Raw genomic sequence first — 8,873 nt, forward strand, 5'->3', positions numbered from 1 at the left:
TACCTGGAAACGTTTATTTCATGCTTTTTTGCGTTCGAAAATCATGACAGGAATAAAAAACCAAACCAGAATATCCTTATTTTACAGTATTTTTTCGATAACATTATTACCGGGGAATAGGAAAACATTGTTTATTTGGAAATTATGGAGTACTTTCTCTTAACTTGGAAATAATCTGTACATGTATATGTTTCAAATATGTTCCGATGCAAAAGAATTGTGCATGTGGATATATGAATTATAGTGCATGTGGATATATAGAATGCAGAGTATCGTGTTCGGAAAAGTCAGTAAGTCAACATGACGACAAGTTTACTTTAATCACATTTTTATTCAGGACTTGTCGTGCTGTGCTTAAAACCTAATTAAACTTAATGCATTTTTATTGTTTTGCATTTTTAATAGAAAAGCAAAGTTATTTGCATGTTTCATTACAAAATAAAAAAACATCCTGAAAAATGTACAGAAACACGAAAAGGGCTGCACTAGTTCTTGTTTTCTCCATTGGTGAACTGAAATGTTCTGACGTTAATTGTCAAACGAATCAAATCAGCATACAAAATTCATTTTTAATACAAGCACAAAACAACAAAAAACAACTTCGAACAGAAGCTTTTAACTTTAAATAAATAATTTTAATTTTAATTTTAATTTTAATTTTTTTTCCTTGTTCTGCTGAAATCCTTCCTCATGCAAGGATTACGAGATAAGCAACCACACATCAAATTGTATAGATTTTCCAATGCAATTACATTTGGAGGATTAAATTAAAATTTAGTTGCAAAAAAAAAAAAAAATCATTGTGTAACTGTTAAGATACAAACAACCAAATTATCCTTTAACCTAAAAAAAGTTTCAGTTCAAAATAATAAAAAAAAAAAAATAAAGAAATCCTTATTTTTTGCAGAAACGACGTGTGTAATTGCAATGAATTTCTTGACTAATTAAAGCAGAAAATTTTCTATGTAATTTTTAGGCAATTTTAACAAAACAATTCGCGTTTGTTGTTTCCTTTTGCAAAGCTCAAGTGGATTTTAAATTTTTTATCCTGCATCAGTGGTATTATCAGAAACCTACACTACCAATTAAAGGCCACTCCAGTGTAGCAGCGGAAATGGCGTCTGGTAAACGCCGTGGTGGCCATGTAAATTTTCTCTCCTTTTTTCGGTAACTTTTTTGTGCTCCTTGTGCCGTCGCCATATGTAACGCCGTTTTGTCGGTTTTAATTTTGGCGTTTGACTGCAATAAAATCCTTTCGGAATAAAGAAGCAATATAAAAAATATATACAATAGAGAATTAGTCGAGGTGTGGTTTTTCACATCGTTTATTATTCACGGAAAATAAAATGGAATGAAAGGAGAGAAAGATTTTTTCATTTTCAAAATCGATATGGTTTTTGTGGTTCCTTCCATGCGGTGTTGCATGCAAATTTTTTTCCGTCAAATTTTTGTCTATTTTTTAAACATTTTTTTTCCAACTTTGTGTTACTTTTTCGATTTATCTAGGTGTCTGCTTAAATTTAGGTTGCGTTCAACATGAAACTTTCAAATTAAAACTTCACACTAAACTACAAAAATACAATATATTTAAGCTGTATGTAAAAAATCCAATAAAAACCAATTCTCTGACTCCCATATTTTCTATTCGAAGATATAAATAAACTTTACAAATCTTCCTTATACTGTCGAAAATAAGCTGATAATATTTAGACTTCTATATATTTATTTTAATACAAATAGATAATGTCTAAATAAATATATACAGATATTATCTAGATATATAAGAAAGATGTTACCTACATCTACCGCTTATTTTTTAAGACCCAATACTACACTAGAAGAGAAGCAAAAATAATCATCTATTTTAAACATAATCTATTTTGGTATCAAAATAATAGATACCACTATCTATTATTAGTTTAATTCAATATGTTATATATATTGTATTATTGTATTATGTATACTATTCTGTCGCATATTATAATCTAGATTTAATAACCTATTTTGCTGTAATATTTTGCTAGATTCTCTGTAACAAAACAGCATCTGCTGCCTTATTTTATGAAGCTTCTTCTTCCATTTTTACTGAGATGTGATGTTGACGTTTATAACTTACTTTTTTTTCAATGATAATTAAATTACTTAACATAAATTATGAAAAAATGAAAATTTGAGAGCTATCCGCTTAATAATGTATACATGTCAACAATATACATATATCACATACATAATAATTATGCCAGAAATGCTTTATTGTTCCTTAAAATATAAAAACAACAGTGAGAAAGGGGAGGAATGTCCATTTTTAATGTTTATTGAGATACTAGATCTCAAGTAACCACATATTTACAAATCTTTTTAATATAACAATTATTAAGATATTAAGAAACGTGTCTCGAAATATATTTTCGAGTGAACAAATTAGTGTAATTTAGTGTATTTTAGTACAATTTAGTGTAATTTAGTACAATTTAGTGCAATTTGTGGATTTTTGTTTAAAATTGAGAAACGAGATGTCAAGTGACCACTTATTTACAAATCCTTTTAATAAAAAAACGTACCAACATATGAAGAAACAAGTCTCGAAAAACCTTTGGTGTAAACAATTTAGTGTAATTTAGTGCTGTTTAGTACAATTTAGTGTAATTTAGTACAATATATTGCACTAATAAACCACTTTCTGAATTTAAAATACTTTGAAGCAAACCACTTAATATATGTGTATAAATGTATATAGACCAAGCTTCGATATCAAGCGTATTTATTCTCACTTATATAGTGCACAGACTCTTTATTCCTACACTGAGGTAAGGTTATACTAATCAGTGTTAGTTTCAAGTCCATATTGTTAATATTTTGAAGGTATGTACAAAATAATTTGTTTGTTTAAACGTCGATTGGTTTCAAATAAATTTCAATATATCTCAATTTCTTAATAAATTTTATTGAATTATTATTAATAAAACTAAATAAATAATAATTGTGTGTCTTAATAAAATATATTATTTAAAATTAATAATATATTAAATAAATATAATAATTCTAAATAAATTAAATATACCTAATCAAAATTGGCACTATTACTGTGATCATCTCATAAAAGTCTCTTAAATTACGTCCCAAGACATGTGTTTAATTAGGCGTGCTACTTAGCATATTACACCAAAATCCTTCAACCGTAAACGCTATAACTAAAGATAAACGAAATATGCTTTATGACTGAGAGAGTATGGCTTAAAAGACGCAAGAAAAGAACGTCTTTCCAAGCTTGTAAAAAATTTTAGCGCAAATTTTCTTAATGCGGATTGGTTCCTCAATTGTGATACCAATAAGTGCGAAGAGCCTATTAACTTTATATATATTAAAGATTACTCTACATTCTTTAAATTTGAGCCCCAAAAATTAAGACATAAAGGCATATCGTTTTGCTTAGCTGTGAAAATAAAAAACAAATACAAATAAAAAGAAATGTTATTTATGTTTCAAATTTTGAAAAGAAAAAACTCAAACCGCTCAATTTATTGCTGTGGCATATAAATTTCTCGACAATGGAATTGTTGGAGCTGTCGAAAATTTCCCAAAGCGAGCTTTTTGAATGCACGTTTCTATTCCTGGACACGTCGCGACGTCCTGTCACCGTTGTCTCTGCACTCGCACATATTTAATCCAACCCACTTCTGATTGTTGCTTACTCATACTCGTGTATCCTGACACGACTGGCCTAAAATTCAACAAAATGGTTTGGTATGCCTTCCTTCTACACTGTGCCTGATGCTTGTGGAAGCAGACGACTTTTGCTGCCAACGTAATTCTCCTGTTGATAATTTGAAATTTGTATTCCAATCTTCAAATTGTCTCAAAATGGAATTGATTTTATGCAGATGAGCATGAAATTGTTTCTATGTGAATTCTGCATGTTAGTGTAAAATAAATTTTTTCAAATAGTCCACAATGCTTTCAACTACGATTCATTCAGCTTTTCTACTGCATTTCCATTTGTATTATCTCGGCCCTGCTCGAATTGGTGCTGCCATTGGTGAATCAAGCACAAACACAGGAAATGAAAGACAGACATTGTAATTTACAGCATTTCCTTTTGCTTTAAAGCATTTCGCGGTTGTTCCGTTTTTTGGTTGAATGCGTTACTACTTTATTATCGAATTGGTAATTCTAGCAAAAATCTCTAAAATCAGAAAATTTCCTCAAATTTATTACTTAATTTTCGTATCTGCAGTGCATGACGTTCCTTGTGAAAAATGCTAGCAACGTAAGCATTCCAATAAATTGCTGAAGATGAAGCTTCTCTTCTCGTGCTTCACATTGCGCTGCTTATTTCAACAAAACTCAATTCAAATATTTACCATGAATCTACACCAATTCGACTTGCTGCCTTTTCTTAATACTCGCATTTGTCTGTCTCTGATAGGATTCAATGATTGATGGAAACTCACAATGAAGACGAGGTTAAACAGTGAAACCAAAAATCAAAAAATTCCCATGAACTCACATTTACTGATATATATCTTCGCTTCAATTTCCTCTTGTTAAACTACATTTTAAAATATGGAAAATGGAACCTAACAAATTATTTAATAGTTTGGCAAAGATATTGGAAATATAAATTATAGAAAATTAAAAATAAGTCTCTAACCAATGAATGATGTTTGCATTTTTGAACATGAATATTTATTCTATGAAAAGTTTTCATTTACATTCAAACTACAATGTTTTTATACTTTCTAAGTCCTCAAAATATAAACTTATTCATTATAATCGATGATTTAGTAAGGGTTCGGAGTAAGTTGAACATAACTGTTAAAAAGTTTAATTTGTTCCGATTCTTAAAATAATATCCCTTTCCGTTTTTTTTCGAAATGACTGCTGCTCTTTAATCGATGATTTAGTAAGAGTTTGAAGTGAGATTAAAAAATTTGTTGAAAAGTTCAATTTGTTCCGATTCTTCAAGTAACTCCTACTTACTTTTTTAACAACGGTTTCTGCTCTTAGAATAATATAACTTTATAACATAGATATATTGAAATGTAGAAGCTAAAAGAAAGAAGAGTGGAACAAAACAACCAAGCATTATCAATGGTAATATCCAGAAAATTAAAAGTCTGAAAATCTGGAGATTACTAGATTTCAATGTGGAGGCTTAAGTTAATAAGTATGATTAACTGTCAAATGATCAAATAAAACATACATAGAATAGACATTGGAATATTTAGATTATTTCATAGACAAATCATTTCTAGCACTGTATTGAGGACAAGAAAACATAATCTGTTTGTACATCCTTCATTTACAATATTTATAACAAACGACCTAATTAAAAAATAGGTGTGTGTAAATGTGTGTGTAAACTAAACTCTAATCTAAAATAACTAATTTATTCTATTGTTAATATACATATAATTAGATGAAGGCATCGATTCGGAATCTATTCCACGGACTTAAAGATTTTAAATCCTATCACCCCACCGATTAAACTTCAATATTTCAGACAGAAATCTTCTGCATCCTAAGAAAATGTTCTCTTGCTGTGAGTATGAATTTTCACGAAAAGGAAGTTTATATTCTTACTGACAGACAGCTATTAAGGCTATTTCAGCAGTCAGCATTTCATATAGAATAGCGTAAAAATGTAGGCAGTATATTAACGCTTTAAATGGAAAGTTCAAAATACCTTTGGTTTGGGTTCCAGGGCTTTCCAATATAGTAACGCATAAGAGCGCAGGTAAAGTGTCCAGACTAGGCGCGTCTTTTACTGAAACTCCAGTTCCACTTCCAGTTCCACCAGTCACAGCATAATTTATGGGTTAATTTATGACAGACAAATAGGGAGTGGGCTCATACTTCTTCAGCAGCCATGTTAAGACCTACTATGCCATTTTGCTCAGAATGTAAAACCTCTAATTTGGTAAACAGAAATAAATCAGAAGTATGTAGGTTAATATCTGTTCTAACTGGATAATGGACTAAAAGATGACATGGAGCTAGGTTCTATTTACCCTGTAGCATCCCCTATAGTACTTATCTATCGGCTCTCACAGGAAAGACACCAGAACACCTGTTATATTTATGTCCAGGCATGTCTTGAATCACGGTAAAACTATTCGATTGCCCTCTCTTTAATACACTCGGCGATATTTCCAGCATTACTGTTAGGCAGAAGCTTGCATTTATCAATACTTCCCGAAAAATTTTGGAATCCAAACAGCTTGTGGGTGTTTTCATATCTATTTCTAATAATTATCTTAGTGTAAACGGTTATGGTTTACATTATTCACATCATTATGTGAAGGTATTTACACCATATAGTTTGTTGTTGTGTTTAGCTTAGGATTATATATAATTTTTCCGGTGTTGTTTGATGTCATATGCTAGCATTTGGGTATATGATATCAAGTGCGCTGTAGACTTAGCGGTGCCGCATATGTATGTATATGTATGTATACATATATGTGTGGGAACGTATGCATTGTTATAATGTTATATTAAAACTGCTATGTAATAGTTAATTGTGTACAACTTGTGATGCTTTACTATATGTATGTGTTTATGCGACATATATATGTAGGTTTGTGCATTATAAGATGTATATATGGCGATTATATCAAAATTGACTATAAACATAAAAAAATTAGTAACGTAACGCGAAAGTATATATTTTCTAGTAAAAAATGAGTAGTTTTCATAAGAAAGAGACTAACTTATTAATTTAAATTAATAATACATTGTATTCTTTTTAGAATGTGATTGCTGAACAATTTCGATCCTTTGCGTCACCAACTCGAGTGCTAAAATAAATCAAAAATTAAAAAAACAAAGTTTGAAAATTGCTCCTTAAAAGTAAACTCTGCGTACATATTTTAAATAAAATTTTAATAAGTTATTGTTTGATATTTTTGATTTTAAATTATTTTTACTTATTTTAAAAAATTTAACCAATATTTGCTAAAAGGATATTGATATCCTGACATAAATTTGAACTTTCCCTATGCACTAACCTCTTGCGTACACACATAAATTTATTCTTTCAATAAAGCATCGTTTGCGTGTTGCAATTCTTTGGGCAAACATTGCCTTCCTGCCAAACTCTTCCTTTTTCTATGCTCGCTCCCCATCCTTCTCGGTTTGGGTAGAAACCCCATTATTTATAAGCATATACCATATACAATATAGCATTGTGTTGGGAGTATTTGCAAAGACTTTTACCGTCAAACTTTTACTTCCACTGTATCTGCATAGAAAACTGAATCTGCAGATATACGCACGTGCATATGTGCAAGGAAATAAATTGCCACTGTTTTTGTGCACATCTTCGCAGCAGTCAAATTTGGTTCGGAATCCTGTACTGGTTTCCAGCTACTTTAGTATCTGCATGTCTCTATATTCTACAAAAGGCAAACACTCACACTCATCACACTCATTTTCAAATGCAATGATAGTTTGCATGTATGCAGTTTGGATCTGTGGAACATTTCAAGAGTCATTGAAGCAGAATTGGTATTTTATACGCCAGTACCAAGCCATAGGTTATATTTGTTTTATGTTAAATGTTCAAATATATTATTGCAACCGACTTGTGCAATGTGCAATTGCACTTCTTGCTGTTTTTGTTGTTGCTGTTGTTATTGGTGTTGTTGTTGTCGTTGCCGATACTGACACTGATGCTGATGCTGAAGCCAGTATAAGAGCACAAAGTGTGTTTGCCTACATATGTACAAGGATATGCATAAGCGCATTTGTTTGCATATGTGAGTGTATATCGAACACACACTTACAGACACTTTTCCATATGAGATGCATTTTAGTTTGCTGTTGAAACGCTCGAAACGCTCGAAACTTACGAAAATATGAAGTGATCCTTATCGATAGTGAAATATGATATTGAACAATGTCAGGGCGGCTCATGTATGATAAACGATAATTTGTTTGGAATACTAAAAATAATTTCTTTTAAGGATATTACAATATTCACACAACGTCACACAAACTCCATTATGCGTATGCAGTTGTGGGTATCTGGGTATCTGAGTATCTGAGTATATGAATATGTGTATATGCGAGGAGAAATAAGAAAACTTTGAAGAAATAAATCAATAGTTATCTTAATTAAGTTTTACATCCGAAAATCGTACATATTTTCATTTCTACTCTATTTTTTTTTGCATTTTATAATTTCATTCTGTATCATTTGGAAAATTAATTTATTTGAACATTTTTACGTAAATCAATGTCGCGAAAAAAACTGACATTTATGTTGATATATGCGAGCACAGATGAATATTTGCGAGTTTATGTGTTTATTTGTGATTTAAATGAGACTTTTTTTCTAAAAAGATTTGACGTCATCCACTGTATTTCAATAGGTTTTGTTGCAATTTGACTGGGTTTTTTGCCACTGTTGCACATCAGCGCCAGTTCAGAGCTTGGCCTCGTTTTGGCCATTACGCCATATAACACAATTTACCTTCACAAGAAAATATTTCTTATTGGCTTAGTGTTTGAGCACACAGATACACACATGCACACACATGTACGCAACACCGTCACTCATACACTCATACACGCACACAGTCACACATTCGCATAGTTGCGATTATGTTCACATCCTTAGCGCATTGTGTTCCATGTGTAGGTTTAGTTAAAATCCTTTTTACACGCCCGAGCATAAGCTAAGTGTAGATGCAAAGATTTTCTTAAAGGATTTCTGCTTTGCTCTTTACGGAAAATCAGATTTTCACCGATTTTATGCGCATCATATTTTTCCCGTAATACCATCGGATTTTCTGTTTTTAGCCACAAGAGTACTGAACACTTTCTTTCTTCACTCCGTACTTTTTTTTTTTGCTCCTCATTTTCCTTTT

Source organism: Teleopsis dalmanni, chromosome 2, assembly GCF_002237135.1.
Source record: "Teleopsis dalmanni isolate 2A chromosome 2, ASM223713v2, whole genome shotgun sequence".
Classification (NCBI taxonomy): domain Eukaryota; kingdom Metazoa; phylum Arthropoda; class Insecta; order Diptera; family Diopsidae; genus Teleopsis; species Teleopsis dalmanni.